The following is a 13,997-nucleotide window of genomic DNA, read 5'->3' as shown; positions in this document are numbered from 1 at the left end:
TGAAAGGGGCTTTAGTTTCCCTATCAGCTAGAGCTGCAGAGATGACAAATCAATTGATTTTGCGGCATGTGATGAAAATGCTAATGTTTAATTATCAATGCTGTTAGTCAACTTCACAGTGGGGTCTGATCTAAGCGGAGACCGGATCACACAGCATTTGCTTGGAGCTGCAGCCCACCTTAAAAGCTAAGAATGCCAAGAATATGTTTGCCTCCAGGCATTTCTATAAAAACTGGCTTAAAGAAGGTTAGCAAGGGAGAAAAATCTGTTTTTTCATTTGAAGTTTGAATCAACAATGATTTCAATATTAGAAATGGACTGAGATTAAATCTCATAATATGGAAAGTCTGAGAAGCTGTTCCTAAGGGTAGGTAATATTCTAATTTTCACAGTCTGTCTCATCATGATGGACTAATGCTAAATAGTACTAGTGGTATTATTTCTACTAGTTTTATAAAAAAAACCCATCTACTTATTTGACCAGATAATGCAAAACACATCTAGAAACTGAAACACATAAGGGGACAGATTTGGTAAAAGCTGGCATTACAGCAATCCTAAATTTGGAGTACTGAGCATTTTTTTCATGTCTTACATTGCCCATTCACTTTTCTGTTTTTCAGCAATTTCAGATTTCCTTAAAGATATTTCTTGAATATTTTTTTTTTTTCTCTCTGACTAGGAAATAGTTATTTCATTTGTGGGAAAACAGGCCTATTGCATTTCTTGGCACACTCCTCCATCTTGTCAGGACAGCCTGCCATCTTGAATTTTGCAAAGGAGCTGTGTTCACAAACCCTGCATTTCCTGTGTGCCTCTGTTAACAGCTTCTCTCCATTCCCTCTTCTATGCTATTCTGTACTCCTTCAAGGGACAGAAGACTGCAGAGGCATTCTGCTTGTTCCTGGCAGTATCCTGTTGTATTTCTACCTTCACAAATTACTTTTCTTCCAATCTACTAGGTAATTTTGATCAGCTCACAATCTGTCTTCATTTTGCTATACCATGAACCACTGGTGGCATTTGCCACAGTACCACACCATAAGTGCCATCATGTGCTGTCAAAACCATCCGTTAAAAAGGAAACTTTACCTCCAAAACACGTATTAAATGTGCAGACTTACGTGTTACATTTTTGTGCCTTTCTTTGCTGTTGCTGGCAAGAATTTATTTAAATCATCTCTTTGTTTGTTGATAATATTCTCTTATTAACACTCCGTGCTCCTCTTAGTCCCTTGTAGTATCAGGTTGACATTCACTCAAGAGCACTGCTTTGCATTGTTCTCCAGGCTTCACAGGTGAAGGCTGTCAAGGTTTCTCAGCTAGTACTTTTCTCCCACAGCCCTACTTTTCAATTTGCTGAGAGCGGACATTATGCATTCAGGGTTTTGATATTTTTAGGGTAATTTTTCCTGCCGTACATTTTTGGAGTTTGGCAAACAATGCTGCATTTCTAAACTTATCCTTATGCTGCTTGCTGTTCACCAAGTGATCTTTTCGTTATTTTTTTGAGTACCTTTCTGTGTTTGATATTTGCCCTTCATTCTCCTTTCTTTGGATGTTTTGTGTTCTACAGTTTTATTGGTTACTATGCTTTAGCTGACCCTATGAATTTAGAACTTTAATGAATAATTCAATCCTACTGTGAACTTTATATATATTAATAAGAGTAAGCATGCACATTATTTTCCAGAATTGATTCATTGCTGGTGCACAGAATAGAGGTGGGGTACATAGCTTGAATCACAAAACTTCTAATCCTTGCTGCACCTTATCTATGTAGGCTGCACTGTATTTTTCTTTGCTTGTTGACTTGAAAATCCTGAATAAGAAAACAAAGTTTGGTCCTACAGCTGCAACACATCTTATGATAATGAACAGTGGGAGCATTTTCTCATTTATTTAATTTTAGGAGATTAGAAATTTCCATCTGTATCGATGGAGCATGAGTGATTCTTAGTTCAGTAATATTACCTCATTTTGATAACTGTTTTTATAACTGCATTGTTTCCAAGACTGCATGAAATATGTTAACTGGAGTAGAAGTTACAAAAAAAAAAATAAAAAAAATCCTTTAATATATTTCCCTATCCAGCTTGTTGCTAAAGATTACTAGCTTACGTATCTCATTTGTACACAGCTTATTTTGGTTTTAAAATAATTATGCTTTATGAATGTTAACAGAAAAATGCAGTATCGTGGGGAAAAAAAAAAGTAGTATGTATTTATAAAAGCTTGCTTTCATTCAGTTTCTGTTCATCTTCATCCCAACAATGACTTTATTAAAACAGTGACTTCTCATAAAGGGGGAGAGAAGACAGGCATTTGAACAGATGGGCCTAATAAAGATTCTGCAGTATATCTGCCACAAATGGTTGAGCACCACTACGAAAGCAGGACTAAGATATGACTGAGAATAAAGAACTTCCAAATGGTTTGTGCTCTCAGTGAGGAAGTTTTAGCTTAAAAGACAAAGGTTGTGATGTAAATGTACATAGATCAAAGAGGACACATAATGGAACCTTTCTAGACAAAAGGAAAAATCCACTTTCTTCCAGAGTAATAAAACTGCAGTAAGCTGCAGTGGGAGAACAGCAAATCCTGTGTTGTGGTGCTTTTTTTTTTTTAACTTATTGCCACTCCTAGTTGAGATATGGTCTCTGTCTTTTGTCTCAAAATATTTAAAAAACCCAAATGGTTTACAGTGTCACCAAAAATAGTGTTATTAAAGCTTTACATTTTCATAGGTATCTGTCTTATGAATCTTTGTACAAGGTGGGAAGAACTTGCTCTTATCATTCATTCTCTGCTATAGACTTTTTTCTTCTCATTAGTGCATGGAAAAATTGAAAGAAGTTTTTATATGACCATGCTCGGAAGGATAAATCACTTCAAGTATGTAGTTACTGAATAAAAAATGTCACAGTGAATACAACATATTTTTTTCAAATTACCACAACTTGCTGATAGAATTAGGTCTAAACTGCCCTGTTGCCAAAAACCTAGTGAAAGATGAAATTCAGTTCATCTGCACATTTAAACATTGGGCATGTTCCTGATGCTTCCTGCGTTTCTGTTGTCAGGGATTTAGACTAGAAACATCGTGTACTTTTAGTCTCTATATTTTGAAAAAGAGTTCTTCACTGCCCAGGAGAAGTGCAAAATAGCACTTCAGTGCATCCCTGACTTGGCTTTGGTTCCAGGTAAAATGAGGTAGGGTTGTGGGTTTCTTTGTGTTTAATTTTGAGATGTAACTTGAAGCGTTGTCTCCTTCCACAAAAACACCAATTGCCTTTGTTTGCAAAATTTCCATAATGGTCTTATCTTCTTGAAAGCTTGTAACAAGGCTTTATATAGAGAAATAGGTTGTTAGTGAAATTCTGAATACTTTGGCTGTGAATAATTTTGGGGCAGATCTTGCTTTTAGCTATTCTAGTGCTTTTGTTTAGAAGCCTCCTGTTTAAGTATCTAGTTTGAAAATTTTAACCATTTTTTTTTAATACATTCAGTGAGACACGTTATTTCCTCAAGTACAGATTTTTCTTTAAATATTAAGTTAAAACCTTCTGGTGATATGCTAAGTAACTGCCTAGTCTCTGTTTCCAAGATTAATTTATTTTGGGAAGGATTTTTATCGATGTATTGTCACTATTTATTTTGTGTATACATGAATTTAAATCTAACAGCTTTACAGCAACGGACAAATGCTGCTGCCTTATTCAAAACAGATAAATATGGAGGCACTGATGTAGTGCGCCATGTTTTTAAGTGGAACTCATTGTTTAAAAATTGTCAGTTGCTCCAGTAAGGCTCCATTTATAGAAAAGTCTGTTCAGTCTTTATTTTTTAATTAAGGTACCTGCTGCCTATGAAACCTGAAAAGATAACTGGAAATGGCCATTCTTGCTCTTTCTAAAAGAAGGCCTGACCAGACAAAGTCTCACGACTTGTCTGTATTCTTGTATTCTTGACTTGTATTCCATGCAGTTCTGTGAATCTTGAAGTGCAGTTCAGGAGCACGTTTCCCTTCTCCCTTGTAGGAGTTTAACTAGTTTTTGGAGGCCATCTTGTTGAGAGGGGCTGTTGTGAAGCTAGAAGAAGCCCCAGCAGCAGCTCCCTCCACCTTTGCTTGGGGCAGTGACTAAGACCTGAGGCTCCTGTGCTTGGCCCCGTCTCAGCTAGGCTACGGCCGCAATGATGCTGTGCCTGTACCCCATCTCATACATCCCTGATACTGATCTGCATCCCAACCTGCCGACCTGGCTTTCTGGTTTGACCTTGGGCCTGCCGCGTCGCTATGGGCTTGCTGGGTGTTTGCTGGGCTCTTGGCTGATCCTGGTCACCACCACCAGGCCTGATCCTGACCCTGATTTACTGACCTGGTTTTCTGGCTCCTTACCAGGGAGGCTGCTGCCCCTGCCCGCCGTGTGATGCTCAGGTCCCAGCTCGCCTTCTGTTACAGGGCAACCTGCCCTTGCTGCTTCCTGACAGGGCTAAAGGAAAAGAATCTCTCTACTCTCTAAACCTGATTATTTGAATTATTTTGGCTAGGTTTCTGCTCTTTGTTACTGTCACCCAATTACTGAATCTGTCCACTTGTAGTGACCTTGAAGCTGCATAAGCAAATACTTACAGGCACTTATGTTCTCACAATTCCCTGTTTCCCATGTTTAAATCACTGCATCCATCATGAAAGTGCGTGTCACTTAACACTAATGGTTATTTGATTAGCAGCAAATTGAAATTATCTGGATGAATTGTCAGTGGCAATGATTTAGCTATGGCTGAGTGTTAACACCAGGGTGAAACATAAGGGGGATGAGGCATAGGGGCTGAGCAGTTAGCCCTTGAAGAACAATCAGAAGAAAAGGTATGTTTGCTACTCTCAACTTCCCAGTACCTTTATTGGAATGAGGCAAAGATACAGCTTAGCTGGTTCAAAGACTGCCACCATTTTGGGATGCTGCATTCTTAATTTGGCAATGGTCATTAAGAATTAAGCAGCTAGTCCAGTTGCCATGATTCTCCTTGGAGGTGTCATGATCTGAATTATTGTGCAAGAAAAGGTGCAGTTTAAAATGTAAATGTTCTCATGCTCTTGATTCATTTGAGTAGTCCTGAGTGAAGATTCAGTGTTGCTTAAAAAGAAGGCAACAAGAAAAACGAAAATAAATTTATAAATAAAACACAGAGGAGGAGACAGCTTCATTCCTTCCAAGCTCGAATAGTCTATTTCATCAGGCATTTAAAATAAGTATCTTTGAGACAGGAGACATTTTAAGAAAAGAATGAATGTCTCCATTCTCAAGACATTAGATTTTAAATATTTTCTCTTTGCCACTAGTATCTATGTGATATGTCTTCATAAAAAGCTATTTAAAACATGTATTGAACTCAAGGACAGGGAAATAATTTGTATTCAGTCTACAAGCTAGAGGGACTGTGCATTTATTTGCATAATACAGAAACATAAAAAACAAAGCCCATATTCTGTTATAAACAAAATAAGATTGTATAGCTATTAGTAACGGGTGAATACAGGACCAAAGTATGTACAGGCACTTTATGGAGGAGGAATTATTATATGCTTGAGTGTAGCTGAATGGAATAATAAAAGGGAGTTCCTGACAGAATTATACCTACAAACAGGTTTTTTTAGCTGTCAGCTAAATACTTATAGAAAAAAAAATCCAAAGAGGTTCATCCAGTGTGATATAAAACACAGCTGGACAGGGGTCAGGATTGCTAGTTCTGAGTAGTAACAGACTGGGGCAAAAGCAGTGTACCCTTAAAACCTTTTGTGATCATTGCAAAGACTGCACACAAGTATACCCAAGTATACTCTTGCTGCCAAACACAGGTGGGTGAGCAGGGCAACAAAGGACCCCCAAGAGAATTTTAGGAGGAAAGCAGAGGCCTTATAAATTCTTGCTATGGCATTGATCAGCAGAGAGGAGATGCTTTGAAAATCAGTTATATTGAATGCAGCAAAGAATGACTTATCATTGACTTTTGTTGCTTACTGTTAAGGTTGTCTGATAACCCAGCATTTCAAGCATGAATTGCAGCTAAACTACAGAGAATCCCTGGTTTTGCTAGCAGTGCAGAGAACAGTTGTGACAGAATGCATGTGGAAAAATAACAGTACTGAAATCAAGATAGAAAGATTAATGTGTTAGTTAACACTTCAAGTTACCACAGGATGAAGTGTAAACGTGACTAAAGGATAAATGAAATTTACTTAAATAAGAATGATGAGTAACAGACTGAAAGTCCTATTTAAACCTAGGAGAAGCAAGGAAGAAGGTGAATACAGCATAGAGACCTGTGCTGATCCAGCTCTGAATTTGCCTGGGAACACGCAGAAATGTGAAGCAGGTTCTGTCTCACTATTTGTGGTAACTGCGCCCTGTCTGTTCAAACACTGAGTCTCTGAATAACTCAACTGCAAGATCCCTGTTCCATGGTAAGTTCATGTGCCATGGTACATGTGATGTGAGTTAAGTCATTCACAAAACTTGCTTAACAAAATCTCCCATTCGAAAAGTTGAGAGTAACACATTTCTATGTTTTAAGGGTAGCATGGAAAAAATCCAAGTGCATTTTCTTTTGAAATCTAAACACCAGTTAATACAACCTGAAGACAGATGTTAACATATCAAAATTTCAACTATGTGATGAGGATAAACAGAACCAAATAGGTCAAAAAAAGGTTTTGAAATTCAGACAAGTTGTTGATACTGAAAAAAAAACATCTGAAGGATCTTACTGTCTTTTCCACTTTCTTCTTACATGTTTGACTTTATAGGACTAGGGACAAAGCATGAATTTCTGTTCATTTTCCGAGGTCTTGTATTTGTTGATTATCTTAAAGTGGACTAAGTAGCATTAAGCTAATAAAGTATCTGTTGATCCCAAACTATTTAACTATAACCTGTTGTATAAAAGGACTAAACATAATTAAGTGTAAAGCAACTAGCTAGGCATTTATTATGTACTGATTGCTTTAGTGTTTACTGACTACACCAGACTGTGAAGCCATTTAGGTTTTGAGAAAATTGTGAAGACGTGGGTTGAGGAAATAGTTGCATAAATGAAAGTTACATTATGTAAAAAATGAAAAATTCTTTTTTGTGCAATAAATGCTCTGATTGTACATACAACTCTTCAGACAAAGCCTATGTTTTTTAGGTAATGGGCAGGTGACCTCAAGCATTAAACACTGCTATTTCTTCTTTCTTTGATTCCTCAGATCTCTGTGCAGGTGTTATTTGTATGTGACTATTGATGGAAAGAAAAAAGCTACATACAAATAAGAATACACATGCAGGGGTTATTTTTTGGTGAAAATATGTTGGTAATTACTTTTGCTAACCCTGGTTTTACACTGAGACCTGTATGAAGTATCATCTCATCAAAGCAAAGAAACTGAGAAGGAAATCTAACTTCTAAAGCTTGAGTGAGCAGTCATTTCCCTTTGAAGATTACTTAAGCCATAAAGTTTAGGTGCCAGTTATGCAGGAAGTGACTTTAATTATAAAAGAAGGGGTCAAATAGAATGCTTCTTAGTATAAATGTCACTGAGATTTGCTGTGGTGAACATTATAGTACGTCACATGCCTTTTATATATATCTGAACCCTCTTAGATTACATCTGAAGAACTCACACAGCTCATACAAGGACAGTAACAGCAGCTTAGCTAAAGGCAATGTCATTAGTTTTTGTCAGGAACTCAGTAGAATCCCTTTCCATACTTAAATTTTCTGTGGGGAAACTTATGAGGTTTTTATTGGATGTAAGGAAAGTACTCTTTCTGGTTGCAGTTTCTGACATTGGTCTAGACTGAGTGGGCAAAGGGTAGCTGCATTTTCATGGCACCTGGTGAGTATACATAGACACTATATGATAAAGATGTCCAAAAATATTCATTCTAAGTTAATTAGATTCAGGTACTTGGAAGAAGTTTTTTTGCAAAATTTTAGATTACCTTGTTCTAATAAGCACAAATTTTGAAGAGTAGTTTAAAGAGGACAGAGATGCTAGTAGGTTTTTTTTGCATCAGTAGCAGAGTTAGAAATTATTTTCAACATAAACTGGTCCTCAGATTACCTTGTTCATCCAGCAGTTAAGTAATTATAAGAACTCTAATTTACTATATATTTATTGTAGTATTTAATGAATAGTGGGTGAATTTTACATACAATGTACTTCAGCCCACATATTGAGTTTCAAAAATCACTGACTGCTCTGTTTTTCAAAATCACTGTTAGAACTAAGGACACCATTTTCAAATATGGCAGTATCAGTTAAGCCTCCAAAGATCAGAAAGGGGAGCATGTTGATTAAATGTAGGCTTTTAATAAGAGATAAATATTTGATTTTTAAGTTAATTTTTCATTTTCCAATTTCTTTAGTAAAATCACTTCATTGGAGGGGGCAGGGTATGATAATACATATGGATTTAAAACAGAGTTAATTGAGATTTAATTTCTTTGAGCATGTTTTTGGCTATTTAGGAAATCTGAACATAAGCTATAGTTAAGGAATTTATTTAAGCTCCTTGCTGAAGGAAATGGACTGTTGCTCAGTCCAGCTTCCTCTGATACTGCTGCTGAAGAATTTGGGTAACAGTGAGATGATAATGAGAAGATGGCAGAGATACAGAATAAGTTTTAATATCCCCAGCTGAATTGATCCCCCTTTGGTGTGACAATGTCAAGCGACTGTACTACCAAATGGATTAATTATGCAGTTAAGAATTGTTTCTCTCAATTGAAAAAAAGCCATTATTGCTCTGTACCTAAATTTCTCAACCCAAGTACCATTTTTAGGGTGGTCACTCCAACACAAGGAAAATAAATAGATAAATAAATAAACCATACTTCCTTTGCTTATCCTTGAGAATACTTGCCAGGCAATCACAAGAGGGTTTTTTCACCATTACAAATTGTATCTGTAGCAAATACTAACAAAGATGTCTAGTAACATCCTAACAAACACAGAGTTCATTTTAGCTTTTTTTCCCCATTTCTGCTCACTTTCTACATTACAGTGAGGTACTCAGACTTTTTGACTTTCTGATTAACCGGTGAGGTGGCTACCGTGTTCTCATTGATTTTTTTCAATGGTGTTGGGGTTTGATTGACAGCCTTATCTATTAATTCTTTTTGTTTTGAGACCTTGAAGCTACAGTTTGTTAACATAATTTAAACAGGATGTTAAGCCTCAATATGTGTGGTTAAATCAAAGTCTAGTCTTGATTTCAAGTATAGTATATACATTTGTGTAGCAAATTGCAAGTAGATTTGCTTTTTGTTCTTGTTGGCAGAGTAAAATTTATTTCACTATAAAATCACTTCGTTGTTGTATTATATGCATTATCTGTAAACTTACAAAAATAATGATTTATTGCTAGAAAGAATAAATTATACATGTCCCAGATTGCTTTAGTCTTCTAATTAAATAAGGTGTGAGAAACATCATTTTACTGATAAAATAAAATTTGAGCATTTGGTTGTGCAGTAATAAAGATTAAGATAAATATGTTTAAAATTTATGTTTTGCTAGCCATAATTTGGCAGCTTTCTCTTGAAGTAATTTAAGTTACAGATGTTTATACAGTCCGTTGAAGGAATTTAGTTACTGGATGTCAGGTATAGAGATATCTGAACTAAAGTAATCACGGTCGTTAGTAGCTTGACTTTGATTTTGTTGTTGCTGACCTTGCTGTGTGAGAAGATAAACTTATTGTATAACTGTGTACATGCACACCTGTGTGTGTCTGTTCAAACATGAAATCTCTTCCTTTTCCAGCAGTTTGCACTAGTAGGGACCATCTATATTAACATATGTCTCTGTGTGTGTGTGTGTGTGTGTGTGTGTGTATGTAAAAGCAAATTCGCATGGACCAAAAATTTATATTCTAACTTCCTATTAAGAAATATTCCTACTGTTTCTTAAGCATCCTTGACCTCAAAAAGACTTCATAATGGTTCTCTAATAGTAGATAACTCTTGTTGACATAAGATTTTTAAAAATGTTCATTTTTGCCAGAACACCCTAGCTCAGTGTATTTTGCCAGCAGGTTTTCCTTGATATATCACACTTCCCAACCCAAAGGAAGGAGAAAACCTGGTGACTGCAACAGGAACACAGAAAAATAAGACAGGGAAAACTGATAAATGGGGGGAGGGAGGTGGAAAATCAGTCACCAAAAAAGTGACTGCTGGAATTAGAAAATTGTGGGAAGAGATTTGAAGGAAGAATAAGGGAAAGAATAGGCACTGTGACTAATTTAATTTAAAAGAAGAATAATCTAGTTCACAAGCATATAAATGCTTACTTAGTGATAATTCCATAAGCTGCATGCATTTTTGTGAGAAAGGAGTTAGTGTGTAAACTTTGGATTTAGATGAGGTACCCAGGAGGCAGCCAAAGGGGCTGGGCACATGGAAAATATCTTGTGTCAGATACTCATACCTTGTGCCTCCCTGAAGTAGCTAGTGTCCCTACAAGTGGTGAGGAGGGAGCCTTCTATCAGTGATGCAAAATGAGGATTGCCCTCTGGAAGTGCTTGCCTCTTCAGTGACCAGAAGTTGTCACTCATCTTGCAGATGCAGGGTGACTAAAGGCTGATGATGTGAGTAACTCCAAGCTGTATCATACTGAAGGTGCCCGAGATCCATTACTATCTAGTGGCTTTGGACTACCACGTTCTTTTCTTTCTTACAGGGGTTTCTTAGTAACTGAAACAAGATTATAGTCGAAACAATTTGGAGAATTTATATACCTTGTAGGTATTCTAGCTATATCATTATGCCTTCTTTGTCAATATTTTACTGGTGAACAACAATTACTATCCAAGTTGTCATTTCAGGTGGCTGAGAACCATGGTAGCTCTCCATGTCCCCTTTTTTACAAGTGATTTATGGAGATTTGCATAATGGTAAACTAGGCACGTACATCTTCGAGATCTCAGGCTGTGCTTGATAATGGCAAAGTAGGGTACTGTGTTAAGTGTTCCTGCTGGGGACAGGGAAGCAGTAGGGACCTGTGGGCTGGGGGTTGTGGGAGATGTGACTGCAAGGCTGGGCACACTGGTCAGGGTGAGAGAAGGTTGTGAGAGTGAACGGGCAGTAGGTGTTTGGGGTAAACCTCCCTTGGCTGGCGAGGTCCATGGCTAGGAGGACAGCAGAAGAGGACTGCGACTAAAAACCACGCAGGATGTAATATGCATAGTCCCTCATGTACTTAATCTGTCCTAGCCCTTTGCTGCTGATTTACTGGATGCTGAAATTTGATTTCTCTTTGGGACTAAAGGAAGAAAGGTAGGGGGAAAGAAGGGGCAAGCTTGTATATGACTCCCAAGGCAATGTAGCTGGCCACATCTGGTTGGGAAGAGCCCAACCAATATGAAATGACAACCAAAAATAAATACTGATTTGTTAATAACAGCAATATATTAATCTTACTTGCTTTTAGAAGCTATGTTACACCAATATGTGCAGATTAATCCTTGTTCTGCTATGTGACAGTATAGATTACACATACATATGTTCAAACGATACCTTCAAAATATGGTTAAATGGTTATGTGTCTTAAGACTGCAATGTATTTACTCAGGCTCCTGGGATGTGATCAGTGGTATATCGATAAATCAGTGTAAAATCTCTATGTTTACCATCCCATCTCCAACTGCCCTGTTACACTGTGGACATCCCACACTTTCCTGTAGTGGAAAAAGTAGTCTTTTGGATCTTCAACCTCATACACCACACATTACTGGAATACAGGAACTTCCTGTGTTTACCTGTGGAATATTATTCTGATTTACACCCTGGGTTTTTTATTTTTTTATTTTAAATTAATTTCTCCTTACATCTTACTGACAGATCTTTATTTCTTTGCTCAGGCTTCTTGACCTGTGTTCCCATGTCACAGCCAGAAATCAATGCAGTGTAAAGTCAGGGCTTCAGAGACGCTCCTGGTAATTTTGTCCTTGTGAAAGGACTTGCTGGATACTGCTATTACTAGGAATTTCTCTTATTTGCAGTATCGATATACACATTGGCCCAGAGCTGTAGGCTTCAGAGTCATCTACCATTTACCCTTTATCCCAATACAATAGCAAAAAGCCTTATTGACAGTTTTAAATCTTTAGAGGGGATGGTAATTTAAGCATTAAAACTTAAAAAGCTGGAAGAAAGGTTTTGGTTTTAATAACTTCCCTCTTTATTTTTCCTTTCCCCAGTGACAATTTTTGTAGGAAAAATATTCTCAGTGACTTTTAGTTGGTATTAAGGCTTGCATTTTCCTTTTGGGGCAGGGAAGATGGTGAGGTGCATTGGAGATGTGATTTGTGTCTGATGCTGTATCCTGAGAGGGGACAACAGCAGATACGAACTGCAGCTTCCCTTTCTGTTACTGAACGTTTGCCTATTGCTAGAAAAAGGATTGTGTATTGTGTTTGCAGTATATCAGGCATTCAGAAATCTAGGAAACTACTGTCAACGAGTTGTTTAAAGCATTAGTTTGGCTGCCTTGTGAGCTCAGGCAAACAGTTTTGTTTGGATCTTATCTGTTTAAGGCAGGCTATCACTGAACAAAAGAAAAGAGCTGGAGGGATTCCAAATGGATGGCAGCGGGAAAAGACTATAAAAGCTAGCTCTTCCTATACACATCCAAGTTAAATTAAGGACTCTAGAAATGAATGATGGACAGAACAATTAATCTTCTCTTAATTCTATTCGCCAAATTTCTCTTGCACTGAATGTTCTTTCTCAGTTTCAAACTGCAACCCCGTAATCTCCAACAACCGCTATTATGGTGTTGCTTCGTCTTTTTGTTCCATTTAATTTAGTCTCTCTAACTTTTGATATACTTTGTATAACAGCCAGTGATGGTTTCTTGTCACAATGAGATTTTAAGCCTCTGCAAGGGTCTTAGATTTCCTAATGAATTTTCTTTATGACTTCTATATTTTTATAGAAGTCATAATATTCCTATATGTAATATTTCCTACATTCATCATCATTTGTTTTAGCACACCTAAAAATCCTCTAATCTTCACAAAGTGTTTCTGATCCCTCGTATTACAGCCTATTTTATGAGTTGCCCAAGGTCTGAACTGAATGCTGCAACATTTCTCTGCATGTAAGCAGAGGTTTCTGTGTCCTTGCAGGAACGAAGGACAGCTCACTTCTGAACCTGACTGATAGGGTCATATCAATTAGTTGACTTACTTGTACCTGTTTCTGGTTAGATAAGGAATTCTAAGCTGAGGTGATGGAGGCTCTTTTAGATACTGCATATGAAGTAATTGATTGACTCACCTTCCATAAAGTTCACATCTCAGGTAGGGAGCTAACCTTTTTCAATAGCTCAGACTGAATCCGATGGAGGTTTCATAGATCCAATCCGAGAGAATACAGCTTCCCCCCCCCCCTTCTTTTTCCATCATTAACTAAGATAGATTTCAAAATTAAAATAACTAGGCAGCAGCTAAATGTGGCTCTCTGAATCAATTTACTTTATAGCAATAGCAGAAGCCTCCTTCCCAGGCTCCTTTTTTAGTTCAAAAAATATATTACAAGGAATTATAAAAAAACAGATCTAGTGTTGATGTAAACTTGCTTTGCTCTAATGAAGCAGGAAAGCAGATACTCAGAGGTAAGGGAATGTGATTGTTGGTAAGTTTAGCTGGGATTTTCCAGTTGACAGTCTCTATGAAAAGGATTAATGTACATTTTGGGTTAGATTCTAGTGTGAGGAATCAGGATGGTTGTGTCATCATAGATGCCCATCTAAGGCTCTAGCTACCTTAACATTTTAGGTACCTTTGGAAAGTTTTCTAGGTAAGACATGTTTAGAATCTGTTGCTCTGAAGATTTTCCGTATACCCTTGCCACGGTTTAACCCTAGCCAGCATCTAGGCACCATCCAGCCACTCGCTCACTCCCCCTACTGCCAGTGGGATGGGGAGGAGAACTGAAAAAAA

This window comes from Buteo buteo, chromosome 20 (genome assembly GCF_964188355.1).
Source record: "Buteo buteo chromosome 20, bButBut1.hap1.1, whole genome shotgun sequence".
In the NCBI taxonomy this organism is placed as follows: Eukaryota; Metazoa; Chordata; class Aves; order Accipitriformes; family Accipitridae; genus Buteo; species Buteo buteo.
Note: the sequence above shows the minus strand (reverse complement) of the source record.